General features: G+C 45.8%; 1 pseudogene; it reads left to right on the top strand.

Moving 5' to 3' along the window:
- The first annotated feature begins 6,717 nt into the window (after positions 1 to 6,717).
- On the top strand, positions 6,718 to 8,393 carry LOC123105578 (UDP-glycosyltransferase 91C1-like; annotated as a pseudogene).
- Positions 8,394 to 15,757: the final 7,364 nt, after the last annotated feature.

Below are 15,757 nucleotides of genomic sequence, written 5' to 3'. Positions count from 1 at the left end.
TCAAAAAAAAAGTGAGCACGGCGACTGGGGAGCATCACGCCCCCAGTGCGCGGTTAGCACCGATACGCCCCCAGACGGCGATTTTTAGCGCCTCCACCGGAGATGCTCTTAGGTCGATATAAGAGTCCTTAATGTAGTATAAGCAGGGGTTGGGAATTATGCCTAGATCACGTCTAAATGGAAATTTCATTGTTAAGACCTCCTCAATTGTAGCCAATATTTTATTGCGAATAATTCCGACAACCTTAGAAGAAAAAAAGGCATTTACTTATTATAGAGATGGTGCGATTTGACTCTCTTTTTTTTGTCTTTTTTAGCCCTACCTATACCTCAGTCTTACGAAAAAGAGAGAGGGTTGGCATAAAGAGAACCAAATTTGTAAAGCAAACAAACCCACGCTTCGGGAAGGTGAGGCGAACTAACAATTCCTTCCGTCGTGTATCCTCGATTGACGCGGCGACTTCAATTGTAGATTACCTGTGCGGCCTAAATGGGTTGCTAATAGTGCGCTCATTTACCACGCACTAGTTATTTTAAGATACTAGATGAATGCCCCGCGCGTTGCTGCAGAATTTATATAAAATAAAAATTGCACAATAAATTTTTGTTGAAATAATCAACCTAGCTAGTGTCTCGCGTTTCTCCCGTAGCAAGATACTAACATTTGAAAAAAAAATGTGAATCTCATTGTATACGTCTAAAATGGAGCAAAACGAAACAAAACATGTCTGGCTTAATTTTCTTTCATGGAGCTACAAAGCATGCATCCGTTTTCTTTCCGAAAATAAAGAAAGCGTTTGTGCGTCAGTTATTGCATGCATATTTGCATGCATGCGTTCAATTACTGCGTGTGCTTGGTGGTGGCTCTCAACATGTATGATCTGAGGGCTACTGTAGACTGATCAAACATATCTAACGGCTAATTTAATTTGGATGATGTGGTGCAAGGAGAAGGCAAAGAATTCCTAGTAGTGGGTGCTCGCTATTTAGATATAGTAGATACACCTAAAAAAGTTATTTTAATACATTTGTAAAAGTAAGTAATTCTAAAAAAATGGAAAACTAGGTAACAAAAATAATGTTCAAATATTCGTGTGTTATAAATATTATACGTTTCTGTGGGAATATAAGTATTATACATAAATATGGTGATTAGTAAATAAAAACTTTTAAATATACACCCATGTATTATATAAAAATGTTAAATAAATAAGTAAATTTATTTATTTATTAAATAAACATGTTTAATGGATACAAAAATATATACATGTGCAGCTTATATTTAAATAACAAAATGATGAATACGAAATTTACTAAATATTCACTTGTATATAATTTTCATTCATGACTTATATTCATAAAATATCTATAATTTACATAGTAGACAAGATTGAATATTCATACGAACATTTTAAAATTTAAATTATGAATATTTTTTATTATACAAATGTTGAACTATACACCAAAAATATTTGAAAAAAGTTATTTTGTTTGGATTTATATAATATTTATACTCCAAAAATATTTGAAAGTTATTTTTATTACTGAGGTTATAATTTACATACCTTTTAGAAATTTCCAAAAGAAACGAGCAGGTCCAAATGGGCCGCATAGACCCATTTTGGCTCCAAGAGTGTCTGCGTTTAAATACATAATTATCCGTAGAGGAAAAGATGATTGGACCGATGGAGTGGCTACGGCCGAATTTGTGATAACCATAGGTCGCTGGCTCGAGACTCGAAGGAATTGTTTTACGTGTCATTTTTTCAGAAAAAATGAAAATGTTACTTCTCCAACATCGGGAGGTGCTTTTTTTTGCGAGAAATAAAAAGAGTCAAGAGCGTTTCCGCAAAAAAAAGGCCATACGGCCAGTCTTCGTCTTCCGGGCGATGACAGCGGGCCCCATGGTACGCCTGTCAGCGGCTCAGGTTGCATCGTATTTGTATGTCTGAGCCAACTTATTGCATCAGCTCAATGTATGCCACAAGTTCTAGTATCAAAATGACCGTTTGTGACAAGTTCTAGTACCATGGGCGTAATTGACTCTTCCATGCATATAGTCCGTCTCAAGACGTAAACTACAACGCGATCAGTGCGCCGCCGCCTCTTCATCAAACCCTAATACCCCGAAATTCGTTTCGTCTTCGCCGATCCATGGCCATGTATACATCTTCATCCTGGCCGATCTATCCCCGTCCTCTGCCCTCCTCCACCTACTGGTCCGCAGACGGCCCGCCCACGGAGACCTCATGGATCATGCTAGAGCGCTTCGTGTTCCACAGGGACGACGCCGACGACGGCTCCTTCCCGGGCAAGGCGGTCGCCGCTCAGGGCCAACTCTGTCACCTCCCTGGGAGACCCCTTCACCGTCGCCCTGCTCCCCGCCGCACCTCCCGCCTTCTCCCGCCTCTACGTGCACTGGCTGCGCGGTCCACGCAACCACGACGAGAGGGGCAGGGGACCGAGCTCCTGTCGGCCCACGGGGACCTCCTCCTGCTCAGCCTCACCTCCGAGGTGAGCCTCGCCGACACAGACACCTACAGGGATCCTTACCGGAGGCACGCCCAAGCGACTCCCGGCGGCGTGCACCGAACCCATGGTGATCGAACAGTGGGGCAAGGGTGCGACCATGAAACGCCACTTCAATCGTGACACCATCGGAATACATTTGCGGCATGGATGGTGACTTCACCGTGGTGCAGCTGGCCAAGTTTGATCTTTCAGCAAAGGGCAGGGCACGCATGGGAGCAGAACTATGCGTATTCCGCTCCCCTCTATGGAAGACGACCGATGGTTCTCATGATGATGTTGCCATGGACGAGTGGAAGATCATGATGCTGCCGATCCTGCATACCAAGGAGGAATTCACCGATCTGACCGCATGGTCAACCGATGCTACCATCATATCCAAGGACTGCGTGATCTGGGTTGATTGCCACCAAGGAGGCATCATGTCCTACAACCCATGTCATGATGCACTCGAAACAAAGTGCGAAGTAGCATCTCTTATAGCCGATTGCCTATTAACAACCGCACTCGGAATTCTTCACGAAGCGGAGAGACCCATGAGATGTACCGCAGCCTGTGCGTCACCGGGAAGGAGGGCAATCAGCTCAAGTTTGTCGACGTTGCCCATGACGACGACGCCTTCTTTGGCCCGCTTGCTGCTAGTTCTAGTTTCACCATAACCTGTCATACTCAGGCATCATCAGAAGACAATGTTTGACACAAGGAAGCGGTGATCACGTCTCAAAAATTTCAGTATCTCGTCGTCCTTAAGCGTCTTCTCCCTCGCAATGTTGTGCCCATGTTCCCTCTTGTGAGTAGGGACGAGCCCAATCACATACAGTTCTTCGTGTCTGAGCCGAGGCACAAGGTTGACAAGCTTTCGGTGGTGGTTATTGATATCATCAAAAAGACCTCAGGGCATGTACAATGGTGGCATATGGATACCATTAACATATGTCTCATGACAAAAAGTAATTTGAGACATCTATATTTATTTTTCTCCCCAATGCAAGCTATCAGTAGTGGGCCTCATTAAGAAATAGAAAATAAATACTCTAGTATACATGCATCTCTACTTTTCACTCCAACCTTTTCAGTTTTTGTCATCGGACCACACTTTTTCTCTTCAAGCGCCCGCCTCCTGGAGAGGATCCCGCTTCCCTATCTGAAACTATTTTACGTCATATCCGATCCTACATGGCATGCGAGGCATCACCTTGAGACTATGCATTGTACATGCCCTTAGTTTCAGTTTCTCCATATGTTCAAGGAGAGGAAGACCTCTGCGGCAAAGATGCAGACATGGTCAGGCACATGTGCCGTCTTCTGCGATCCTTTCTCCCTCCAGTTCTCAAGCTTGTTCTCATCTGATTTCGCATGCGGAGCATTAGTTTGCATGCCACATGTCACACAACTGTTTTTACCTTTTTTGGACAAGCTGTTGGTATTTGTACTAATTAATTAATTTCGACCATGAGGCGGATGTTGTTACCAAACCGCCTCACTAAATTTTAGTTTTGAAGTGAATTTTTTGGATTGAGTAGGAGAAGAATTTGAAAATTATAACACCTCCATTTTTTGAGTTGAAATTATTTAACAACAACATCTATGTTTTGTATTAATAAAAGCAGAAATCCAACTCATTTCTACAGTGGGGGTGCCATAAAATCAAATCCCGGTTTCTTGTGGCTTGATAGCAACACAAGAGATTTTGCTAGTTACGATTTATAAGGGTTTAATTCACGTCTGCTCCGAGAACTAAAAAATTCATATGTTCTAGATTTAGACGTTAAGTTGATGTCTTTTGTGCGACATGACCAAACTTCTCTTATAAGCCGGTGTTGCTCTCTGGTTAAGCCTGGTTGGTGCGCTAATGCTTGTGTACATGACCCAAGACACATATGAGTCCAAAAAGCTCAATAGCCGGTCCAAGCTTGCGTAATAACATATGATACACTTAAGCCTATATACTTGGACATGGCTAGAATAATTATTTTTTTAATTGATTTAAATATGAATGAAATAATTGAAATTTGTGTAAAGTGTTTATAAAATTGATTGAAACCTATCTGAAATAATATTCTCCTGAAAATATGAAATAATATTCTCCTAAAATGTTAGAAATGGCAAATTTTCATTTGACATAATTAGAAAATTATTGTATGATATTCGCGGAATCAAAAATATATTTAAAAAGTGAGATTAAAAAAACATAATCACACAAATTTCGATGATTATAGTCAGATTCCAATCAAATTTAATTATTACATTGCATTTCAAAAAGATATTTTTTCGCATGTTTGATTATATATATATATATATAATTTAAATTTAACTTTTGGATTTAAAACTTCTGTGGAATGATTGAAAAAATATTTAATGGAGACTAAACTTCAAAAAAGTGTATTTCAAACTACCGATCCTTCCAGAAATTTAGTGAAACATATATAAAATTCATACTTCTTGAAAATTGGAATAAAACATTTGGAAACGTTTTCTCGCAATCTATAAATTGTTCAAAGTTTATTGATTTTTAAGATTTATGAATGCAATCAAAAGTTAATTGTAAAACTCATTGATGTGTGGCTGGGGAGTGTGAATCCAATTTTATGGTAAAAGGAGAGCTTTATAAATCAAACAAAATAGGGTTAAATTCATGTTTACAAGGCTGAAGATGCCTGGGAAAGCACTTGAGGACTAGGACATCAAACACTGAGCTAACGCAATGTGCTACCCTGCACACGCACCGAATATCAAATGGTCTGTTTGGTTGCCCACAAGGTAGTTGGTAGACAGAATATGGAGGGAATCTTTTACTTTGTCTGGTGTTTGGTTGCTTGACTCGCATCAGTTTCCTACATCGCATAGTGTTTAAGGCACACCAGGGGCAGGCTGAGGTGGAACTGACTAATTAGTCCTTTCCACTCATGCAGGCTCGCGTGCGGACAGCGAGGTGAGAAAAATTATTTCCATCTTCGTGTCAGGCTGCATCCTTCTCTCACATCGCATATGGGGAACCGAAACTACAAAACGTGTGAGCTTGAATGCTGTCAAACCCCATCAACCACCTTACAGACAACCAAACAACATGATTATATCATCTCTGTACTTTTTTGTCAACCAAGCTCGACTCAGTCTGGCCTGTTTTTCTTGTAAAGCATGGCCAGTGGCTACAGACGACTAAACACGCCCAGAACATCTTTCCCGTGGAAAATAATAATAATCTCAAAGCAACTTTTTTTTGGACATAATACAGACGCAAGCACTCATACAAACGCACATACATTCATCCTTACAAGCGCACACATGCACGCCCTACCCCTATGGGCACATTCGAAAGACTGAGCCGGCATATTATCTTGAGATTTACGAAGTCACTTAGGTGCCTCGTCATCGACGGAACCCTGATGGACTGAAAATACCACTGTTCCTCTAGCCATCCAGACACAAGTTGGTTCGCATCTCAAAGCAACTTGGACGCTTTGGGTTGTTGTCGTCAACGCCTCTATGGTGCAGGTGATGACCACGATCATTTTTCCGGGTTACTTTGATCGGTCGGTCTGAGACTACAAGTGGGCTGGTGGCTCCAAAATTGTCACCAACCATATCCCTCATGATCGTGAGTTTAAAGGCTGTTTCCCATCATCTATGGTACGTAGAGTACATGTGACGTGCGTACTTATTTTCTACTACAAGACAGCAGCTTAGAAATAGCACATGGCCTGCTACATCTACCGATGCATCATGCATGATATCAAAGTAGCAGCTAATCTAAATCGTCAACGTATATTACTTCAAGTTTAGGATTTAGGGTTTAGATTTTAAGGTTTAGAATAGATCATAACTATAAATATGTTATTCTCATACACTACTCCTCTTTGTATCATGCCGCCTTTTTTTTTTTAGAGTACGCAAATTCATTCTAGAATACTACTGTTTACTACCACTCCGTCGAGGATCATGGGGGAGGCCACCCTGGGCCCGCTGGACATACTCTACACAGCAGTATCGTACTGGTGTGGCTGCAGATTGCAAATGGCGATAAATTAGTCGGATCGTGTGTGGCGTGGAGCTTATTTAACGTTCGACACTGCGGAAAATAAGAAACAAAATACTCCGATCTGAGCAGAGCACCACCCATCTGCCGGTTCTTGACTTCTCGCCGCCGCACAGCCCGTCGTCAGGCCGAGCTAGCTCCGGATCCCCGCCATGGACAGCGCCGAGTCATCGCCAGAGCCGCTGCACGTGTCATTGTCCCGTGGCTCGCCTTCGGCCACATGCTCCCGTACCTGGAGCTCGCCGACCGGCTGGCGTCGCGTGGCCACCGCGTGTCCTACGTCTCCACGCCGCGCAACCTCGCGCGCCTCCCGCCGCTGCGCCCCGCCGCGGCGCCGCGCGTGGACCTCGTCGCGCTCCCGCTGCCCCGCGTCGACGGCCTCCCCGACGGCGCCGAATCCACCAACGACGTCCCCGACCACCAGCGGGAGCTCCACTGGAAGGCCTTCGACGGCCTCGCCGCGCCCTTCGCGGAGTTCATGGCCGCCGCGTGCGCCGACGAGGCCACCAGGCCTCACTGGGTCATCGCCGACTGCTTCCACCACTGGGTCGCCGCCGCCGCCGTCCAGCACAAGGTTCGGCTCATCTGCCGCGCGCGCTGCTCGATCGCTTTGGTTCCATACTTCCATTGACCCATTCCATCCAATGCACATCTCAAATAGCTCGATGCTCGATGGTTCACCAGGTTCCATGTGCCATGCTTCAACCGACCGCTGCTGTGATCGCTGCCGCGTACCACCCGCACGGTGGACCGCGCGCTGTGACCCGCCCCCGTTACGAGACGGAGGAGACGGCACCCATGTACGACGACCAAGGCGCGTCGGGTATGTCCACCGTCCAGCGTTGGCACTTGACGAAAAACAGGTGCGCGCTCGCGGTCATCCGGAGCTGCGTCGAGTGGGAGCCCGAGTCCTTCCCGCTGGTGCCAAAGCTCCTCGAAATGCCGGTCGTGCCACTCGGCCTTCTGCCACCGTCATCCGACGGAGGCCGCCGTGCGGACGGCACCAACGGATCAGCAGAGCACGCCACCGTGCGCTGGCTGGACGCGCAGCCGCCCGGCTCGGTGGTGTACGTGGCGCTGGGGAGCGAAGTGCCGCTGCCCCTGGAGCAGGTGCACGAGCTGGCCCTCGGGCTGGAGCTCGCCGGGACGCGCTTCCTCTGGGCTCTCCGGAAGCCCAGCGGCGCCGCCGTCCTGGACGACGGCGCCGACATGCTTCCTCCAGGTTTCCAAGAGCGCGCTCGCGGGGTGGGGCTGGTGACCACGGGGTGGATTCCTCAGATGAGCATCCTGGCGCACGCCGCCGTGGGCGGGTTCCTGACGCACTGCGGCCGGAACTCGCTGATCGAAGGGCTCCTGTTCGGCCACCCTCTCGTCATGCTACCCATCTTCGGCGACCAAGGTCCGAATGCACGCCGAATGGAGGCGAAGAAGGCGGGGTTGCAGGTGGCGAGGGACGAGAGCGATGGGTCCTTCGACCGCCATGGCATCGCGAGCGCGGTCCGGGACGTCATGGTTGACGGAGAGGCAAGGATGAGATTCGTGGCAGGTGCAGCGAAGATGCAAGAGGTCGTAGCTAATACCCAACGACAGGAGAGGTACATTGACGAATTTGTGCGACACCTTCGATCTCACGGCGTCGCCATTGCAACTGATGGCAAGGCCACTACTGCCGCTACTTCGTGAACAATACGGGAAAATTTTGTGTTTGATACTTTCATGCATGTTTGCTTTTCCACAGCCACTGTATTTTTAGTTTTTCATTCTGAAGGTGATGAAACACTGAAACTGTAGAAATGTAGAAATGGTCAAGCGTATATTTTCTTTATCACTAAGGTGGTGCTACACATATGTGACGTGGTTTTGAGAGTGGCCACTATTCTGGTCAGAACTCGTAGAACATCTTGAAGACCTAATAGTTTGATCATATAGAGGCCTCTCACAGTGGCTGATAGTTCAAGAAATTATTGCTCGCCTAAGGGTCACTATCCTTTTGTGATAGGTCTTGAGGGCATTTCTCGTAAATTTTGTGTGTGTGTGTGTGTGTGTGGGGGGGGGGGGGGGGGGGGGGGTTGTTGTTACCTTGCCCTTTGTCAAAGAAGTAGGAGTTGAACCATTCATGCTTGCTTGGCGAGCAAAGAGAGGCACGTGAGGAAGGTGATGGGCTTTGAAGTCATCTTGTTTCCCATGCTTTTCTTTTGCTTCTTTAGGCGTCTGTTAATTTGTTATGAGTGTTGTGTTGTGGCGGCTAGGTGTTGGTGCATGAAATTTTTTAAGTGGAAGCCAAAAGTCCGTTGTGGCACTCTGGCCACTTGGATTGCCTTAAGGTATGCTGTTTTAGCATAATGATGGACTTTATATGAGCAACAAGTTTATCACGGATATTGAAAGTAGTTTTTGGCAATCCTTAGTCTTTGGTGTTGGTAGCGGGCGTTCTTGTGAATGCTTCACTTGCCATTGGGACGATTCTAAATGCAAGGCTTGATTCTTCGCCATCCTCTTGTCGCCTTTCTCCTTATGGGCATGCAATGAGCCATGCAAGGAGGTGGTTACTTGGTGGCTTTGGATTATCCAAGGCAGCCAAGTTGCAAAAAGGTTGAGGAGATATGACTTCAAGTAAGTGCATCCCCATAAATGCCATCAATATTATCGTAGAGAAAACAACCATAAGGTAGGGGTAGATTACATCATTGGTTGGGTCGACATTGTTGGGGAACGTTGTAGAAAACAAAAATTTTCCTACGGTTTCACCAAGATCCATCTATGAGTTCATCTAGCAACGAGTGATCGGATTGCATCTACATACCTTTGTAGATCACGCGCGGAAGCGTTCAAAGAACGGGGATGAGGAAGTCGTACTCGACGTGATCCAAATCACCGGAGATCCTAGCGCCGAACGGACGGCACCTCCGCGTTCAACACACGTACGGAGCAGCGACGTCTCCTCCTTCTTGATCCAGCAAGGGGGAAGGAGAGGTTGATGAAGATCCAGCAGCACGACGACGTGGTGGTGATGGAGCTGCAGTACTCCGGCAGGGCTTCGCCAAGCTCTATGAAGGAGGAGGATGTGTTGGAGAGGGAGAGGAAGGCGCCAGGGCTTTTTGTGTGTGGCTGCCCTCCCTTCCCCCCACTATATATAGGGCCAAGGGAGAGGGGGGGGGGGGCGCAGCCTTGGCCCTTCCTCCAAGGAAGGGTGCGGCCAGGGAGGAGTCCATCCTCCCCAAGGCACCTAGGAGGTGCCTTCCCCTTTTAGGACTCTTCCTTTCCCTTATCTCTTGGCGCATGGGCCTCTTGGGGCTGGTGCCCTTGGCCCATATAGGCCAAGGCGCACACCCCTACAGCCCATGTGGCCCCCCGGGGCAGGTGGACCCCTTTAGTGGACCCCCAGACCCCTTTCGGCACTCCCGGTACAATACCGATAATGCACGAAACTTTTCCGGCGACCAAAACAAGACTTCCCATATATAAATCTTTACCTCCGGACCATTCCGGAACTCCTCTTAACGTCCGGGATCTCATCCGGGACTCCGAACAACTTTCGGGTTACCGCATACTAATATCTCTATAACCCTAGCGTCACCGAACCTTAAGTGTGTAGACCCTACGGGTTCGGGAGACATGCAGACATGACCGAGATCGCTCTCCGGTCAATAACCAACAGCGGGATCTAGATACCCATGTTGGCTCCCACATGCTCCTCGATGATCTCATCGGATGAACCACGATGTCGAGGATTCAAGCAACCCCGTATACAATTCCCTTCGTCAATCGGTATGTTACTTGCCCGAGATTCGATCGTCGGTATCCCAATACCTCGTTCAATCTCATTACCGGCAAGTCACTTTACTCGTACCGTAATGCATGATCCCGTGACCAGACACTTGGTCACTTTGAGCTCATTATGATGATGCATTACCGAGTGGGCCCAGTGATACCTCTCCATCATACGGAGTGACAAATCCCAGTCTTGATCCGTGTCAACCCAATAGACACTTTCGGAGATACCCGTAGTATACCTTTATAGTCACCCAGTTACGTTGTGACGTTTGGTACACCCAAAGCACTCCTGCGGTATCCAGGAGTTACACGATCTCATGGTCTAAGGAAAAGACACTTGACATTGGAAAACTCTAGCAAACGAACTATACGATCTTGTGCTATGTTGAGGATTGGGTCTTGTCCATCACATCATTCTCCTAATGATGTGATCTCGTTATCAATGACATCCAATGTCCATAGTCAGGAAACCATGACTATCTGTTGATCAACGAGCTAGTCAACTAGAGGCTTACCAGGGACATGTTGGTGTCTGTGTATTCACACATGTATTACGATTTCTGGATAACACAATTATAGCATGAATAAAAGACAATTATCGTGAACAAGGAAATATAATAATAATCATTTTATTATTGCCTCTAGGGCATATTTCCAACAGTCTCCCACTTGCACTAGAGTCAATAATCTACTTACATTGTGATGAATCGAACACCCATGGAATTCTGGTGTTGATCATGTTTTGCTCTAGGGAGAGGTTTAGTCAACGGATCTGCTACATTCAGGTTCGTATGTACTTTACAAATATCTATGTCTCCATCTTGAACATTTTCACGAATGGAGTTGAAGCGATGCTTGATGTGCCTAGTCTTCTTGTGAAACCTGGGCTCCTTGGCAAGTGCAATAGCTCCAGTGTTGTCACAGAAGAGTTTGATTGGCCCCGACGTATTGGGTATGACTCCTAGGTCGGTGATGAACTCCTTCACCCAAATTGCTTTATGCGCTGCCTCTGAGGCTGCCATGTACTCTGCTTCACATGTAGATCCCGCCACGACGCTCTGCTTGCAACTGCACCAGCTTACTGCCCCACCATTCAAAATATACATGTATCCGGTTTGTGACTTGGAGTCATCCAGATCTGTGTCGAAGCTAGCGTCGACGTAACCTTTTACGATGAGCTCTTCATCACCTCCATAAACGAGAAACATTTCCTTAGTCCTTTTCAGGTACTTCAGGATATTCTTGACCGCTGTCCAGTGTTCCTTGCCGGGATTACTTTGGTACCTTCCTACCAAACTTACGGCAAGGTTTACATCAGGTCTGGTACACAGCATGGCATACATAATAGAACCTATCGCTGAGGCATAGGGGATGACACTCATCTCTTCTATATCTTCTGCCGTGGTCGGACATTGAGCTGAGCTCAATTTCACACCTTGTAACACAGGCAAGAACCCCTTCTTAGACTGATCCATATTGAATTTCTTCAATATCTTATCAAGGTATGTGCTTTGTGAAAGACCTATGAGGCGTCTTGATCTCTCTCTATAGATCTTGATGCCTAATATATATGCAGCTTCTCCAAGGTCCTTCATTGAAAAACTCTTATTCAAGTAGGCCTTAATGCTGTCCAAGAGTTCTATATCATTTCCCATCAAAAGTATGTCATCTACATATAATATGAGAAATGCTACAGAGCTCCCACTCACTTTCTTGTAAACACAGGCTTCTCCATAAGTCTGCGTAAACCCAAACGCTTTGATCATCTCATCAAAGCGAATGTTCCAACTCCGAGATGCTTGCACCAACCCATAAATCGAGCGTTGGAGCTTGCACACCTTGTCAGCATTCTTAGGATCGACAAAACCTTCCGGCTGCATCATATACAATTCTTCCTTAAGGAAACCATTAAGGAATGCCGTTTTGACGTCCATTTGCCATATCTCATAATCATAGAATGCGGCAATTGCTAACATGATTCGGACGGACTTTAGCTTCGCTACCGGTGAGAAAATCTCATCGTAGTCAACCCCTTGAACTTGTCGATAACCCTTAGCGACAAGCCGAGCTTTATAGATGGTCACATTACCATCCGCGTCTGTCTTCTTCTTCTTCTTAAAGATCCATTTATTTTCTATGGCTCGCCGCTCAACAGGCAAGTCAGTCAAAGTCCATACTTCGTTTTCATACATGGATCCTATCTCGGATTTCATGGCTTCTAGCCATTTGTCGGAATCCGGGCCCGCCATCGCTTCTTCATAGTTCGAAGGTTCACCGTTGTCTAACAACATGATTTCCAAGACAGGGTTGCCGTACCACTCTGGTGCGGAACGTGTCCTTGTGGACCTGCGAAGTTCAGTCGCAACTTGATCTGAAGTTTCATGATCATCATCATTAACTTCCTCTCTAGTCGGTGCAGGCACCTCAGGAACATTTTCTTGAGTTGCGCCATTTTCCGGTTCAAGAGGTAATACTTCATCAAGTTCTACTTTCCTCCCACTTACTTCTTTCGAGAGAAACTCTTTCTCTAGAAAGGATCCATTCTTGGCAACAAAGATCTTGCCTTCGGATCTGAGGTAGAAGGTATACCCAATAGTTTCTTTAGGGTATCCTATGAAGACGCATCTTTCCGACTTGGGTTCGAGCTTTTCAGGTTGAAGTTTCTTGACATAAGCATCGCATCCCCAAACTTTTAGAAACGACAGCTTAGGTTTCTTCCCAAACCATAATTCATACGGTGTCGTCTCAACGGATTTCGACGGAGCCCTATTTAAAGTGAATGCGGCAGTCTCTAAAGCATAGCCCCAAAAAGATAGCGGTAAATCGGTAAGAGACATCATAGATCGCACCATATCTAATAGAGTGCGATTACGACGTTCGGACACACCATTACGCTGAGGTGTTCCAGGCGGCGTGAGTTGTGAAACTATTCCACATTTTCTTAAGTGTGTGCCAAACTCGTGACTCAAGTATTCTCCTCCACGATCTGATCGCAGGAACTTGATTTTCCTGTCACGTTGATTCTCAACCTCACTCTGAAATTCCTTGAACTTTTCAAAGGTCTCAGACTTGTGTTTCATTAAGTAGACATACCCATATCTACTCAAGTCATCAGTGAGGGTGAGAACATAACGATAGCCACCGCGAGCCTCAACACTCATTGGACCGCACACATCAGTATGTATGATTTCCAATAAGTTGGTTGCTCGCTCCATTGTTCCTGAGAATGGAGTCTTGGTCATTTTACCCATGAGGCATGGTTCGCACGTGTCAAATGATTCGTAATCAAGAGACTCTAAAAGTCCATCAGCATGGAGCTTCTTCATGCGTTTGACACCTATGTGACCAAGGCGGCAGTGCCACAAGTATGTGGGACTATCATTATCAATCTTACATCTTTTGGTACTCACACTATGAACATGTGTAGCATTACGCTCGAGATTCATTAAGAATAAACCATTCACCATCGGAGCATGACCATAAAACATATCTCTCATATAAATAGAACAACCATTATTCTCGGATTTAAATGAGTAGCCATCTCAAATTAAACGAGATCCTGATACAATGTTCATGCTCAGAGCTGGCACTAAATAACAATTATTAAGGTTTAAAACTAATCCCGAAGGTAAATGTAGAGGTAGCGTGCCGACGGCGATCACATTGACCTTGGAACCATTCCCGACGCGCATCGTCACCTCGTCCTTCGCCATTCTCCGCTTATTCCGCAGCTCCTGCTTTGAGTTACAAATGTGAGCAACTGCACCGGTATCAAATACCAGGAGCTACTACGAGTACTGGTAAGGTACACATCAATTACATGTATATCACATATACCTTTCGTTTTGCCGGCCTTCTTGTCCGCTAAGTATTTGGGGCAGTTCCGCTTCCAGTGATCACTTTCCTTGCAATAAAAGCACTCAGTCTCGGGCTTGGGTCCATTCTTTGGCTTCTTCCCGGCAGCTTGCTTTCTGGGCGCGGCAACTCCCTTGCCGTCCTTCTTGAAGGTTTTCTTACCCTTGCCTTTCTTGAACTTAGTGGTTTTATTCACCATCAACACTTGATGTTCCTTTTTGACTTCTACCTCTGCTGATTTCAGCATTGCAAATACTTCAGGAATGGTCTTTTCCATCCCCTGCATATTGAAGTTCATCACAAAGCTCTTGTAGCTCAGTGGAAGCGACTGAAGGATTCTGTCAATGACCGCGTCATCCGGGAGATTAACTCCCAGCTGAGTCAAGCGGTTATGCAACCCAGACATAGTGAGTATGTGCTCACTGACAGAACTGTTTTCCTCCATCTTACAGCTGAAGAACTTGTCGAAGACTTGATATCTCTCGACCCGGGCATGAGCTTGGAAAACCATTTTCAGCTCTTCGAACATCTCATATGCTCCATGTCTCTCAAAACGCTTTTGGAGCCCCGGCTCTAAGCTGTAAAGCATGCCGCACTGAACGAGGGAGTAGTCATCGGTACGTGCCTGCCAAGCGTTCATAACATCTTGTTCTGCAGGGAGAACAGGTGCGTCACCCAGCGGTGCTTGTAGGACATAATCTTTCTTGGCAGCTATGAGGATGATCCTCAGGTTCCGGACCCAGTCCGTGTAGTTGCTGCCATCGTCTTTTAGCTTGGTTTTCTCTAGGAACGCGTTGAAGTTGAGGACTACGTTGGCCATTTGATCTACAAGACATATTGTAAAAAAATTTAGACTAAGTTCATGATAATTAAGTTCATCTAATCAAATTATTCAATGAACTCCCACTTAGATAGACATCCCTCCTGTAATCTAAGTATAACATGATCTGAGTTAACTAAGCCGTGTCCGATCATCACGTGAGACGGACTAGTCAACATCGGTGAACATCTTCATGTTGATCGTATCTTCTATACGACTCATGCTCGACCTTTCGGTCTTCTGTGTTCTGAGGCCATGTCTGTACATGCTAGGCTCGTCAAGTCAACTTAAGTGTTTGCATGTGTAAATCTGTCTTACACCCGTTGTATGTGAACGTTGGAATCTATCACACCCGATCATCACGTGGTGCTTCGAAACAACGAACTGTCGCAACAGTGTACGGTTAGGGGGAACACTTTCTTGAAATTATTATGAGGGATCTTCTTATTTACTACCGTCGTTCTAAGCAAACAAGATGTACAAAACATGATAAACATCACATGCAATCAAATAATAATAGTGACATGATATGGCCAATATCACATAGCTCCTTTGATCTCCATCTTGGGGCTCCATGATCATCTTGTCACCGACATGACACCATGATCTCCATCATCATGATCTCCATCATCGTGTCTCCATGAAGTTGCTCGCCAACTATTACTTCTACTACTACGGCTAACGCGTTTAGCAATAAAGTAAAGTAATTTACATGGCGTTTCTCAATGACACGCATGTCATAC

This window comes from Triticum aestivum, chromosome 5A (genome assembly GCF_018294505.1).
Source record: "Triticum aestivum cultivar Chinese Spring chromosome 5A, IWGSC CS RefSeq v2.1, whole genome shotgun sequence".
NCBI classification, from domain to species: domain Eukaryota; kingdom Viridiplantae; phylum Streptophyta; class Magnoliopsida; order Poales; family Poaceae; genus Triticum; species Triticum aestivum.
The sequence above is the reverse complement of the archived record's forward strand: the minus strand, read 5'-3'. Positions and strand labels throughout refer to the sequence as shown.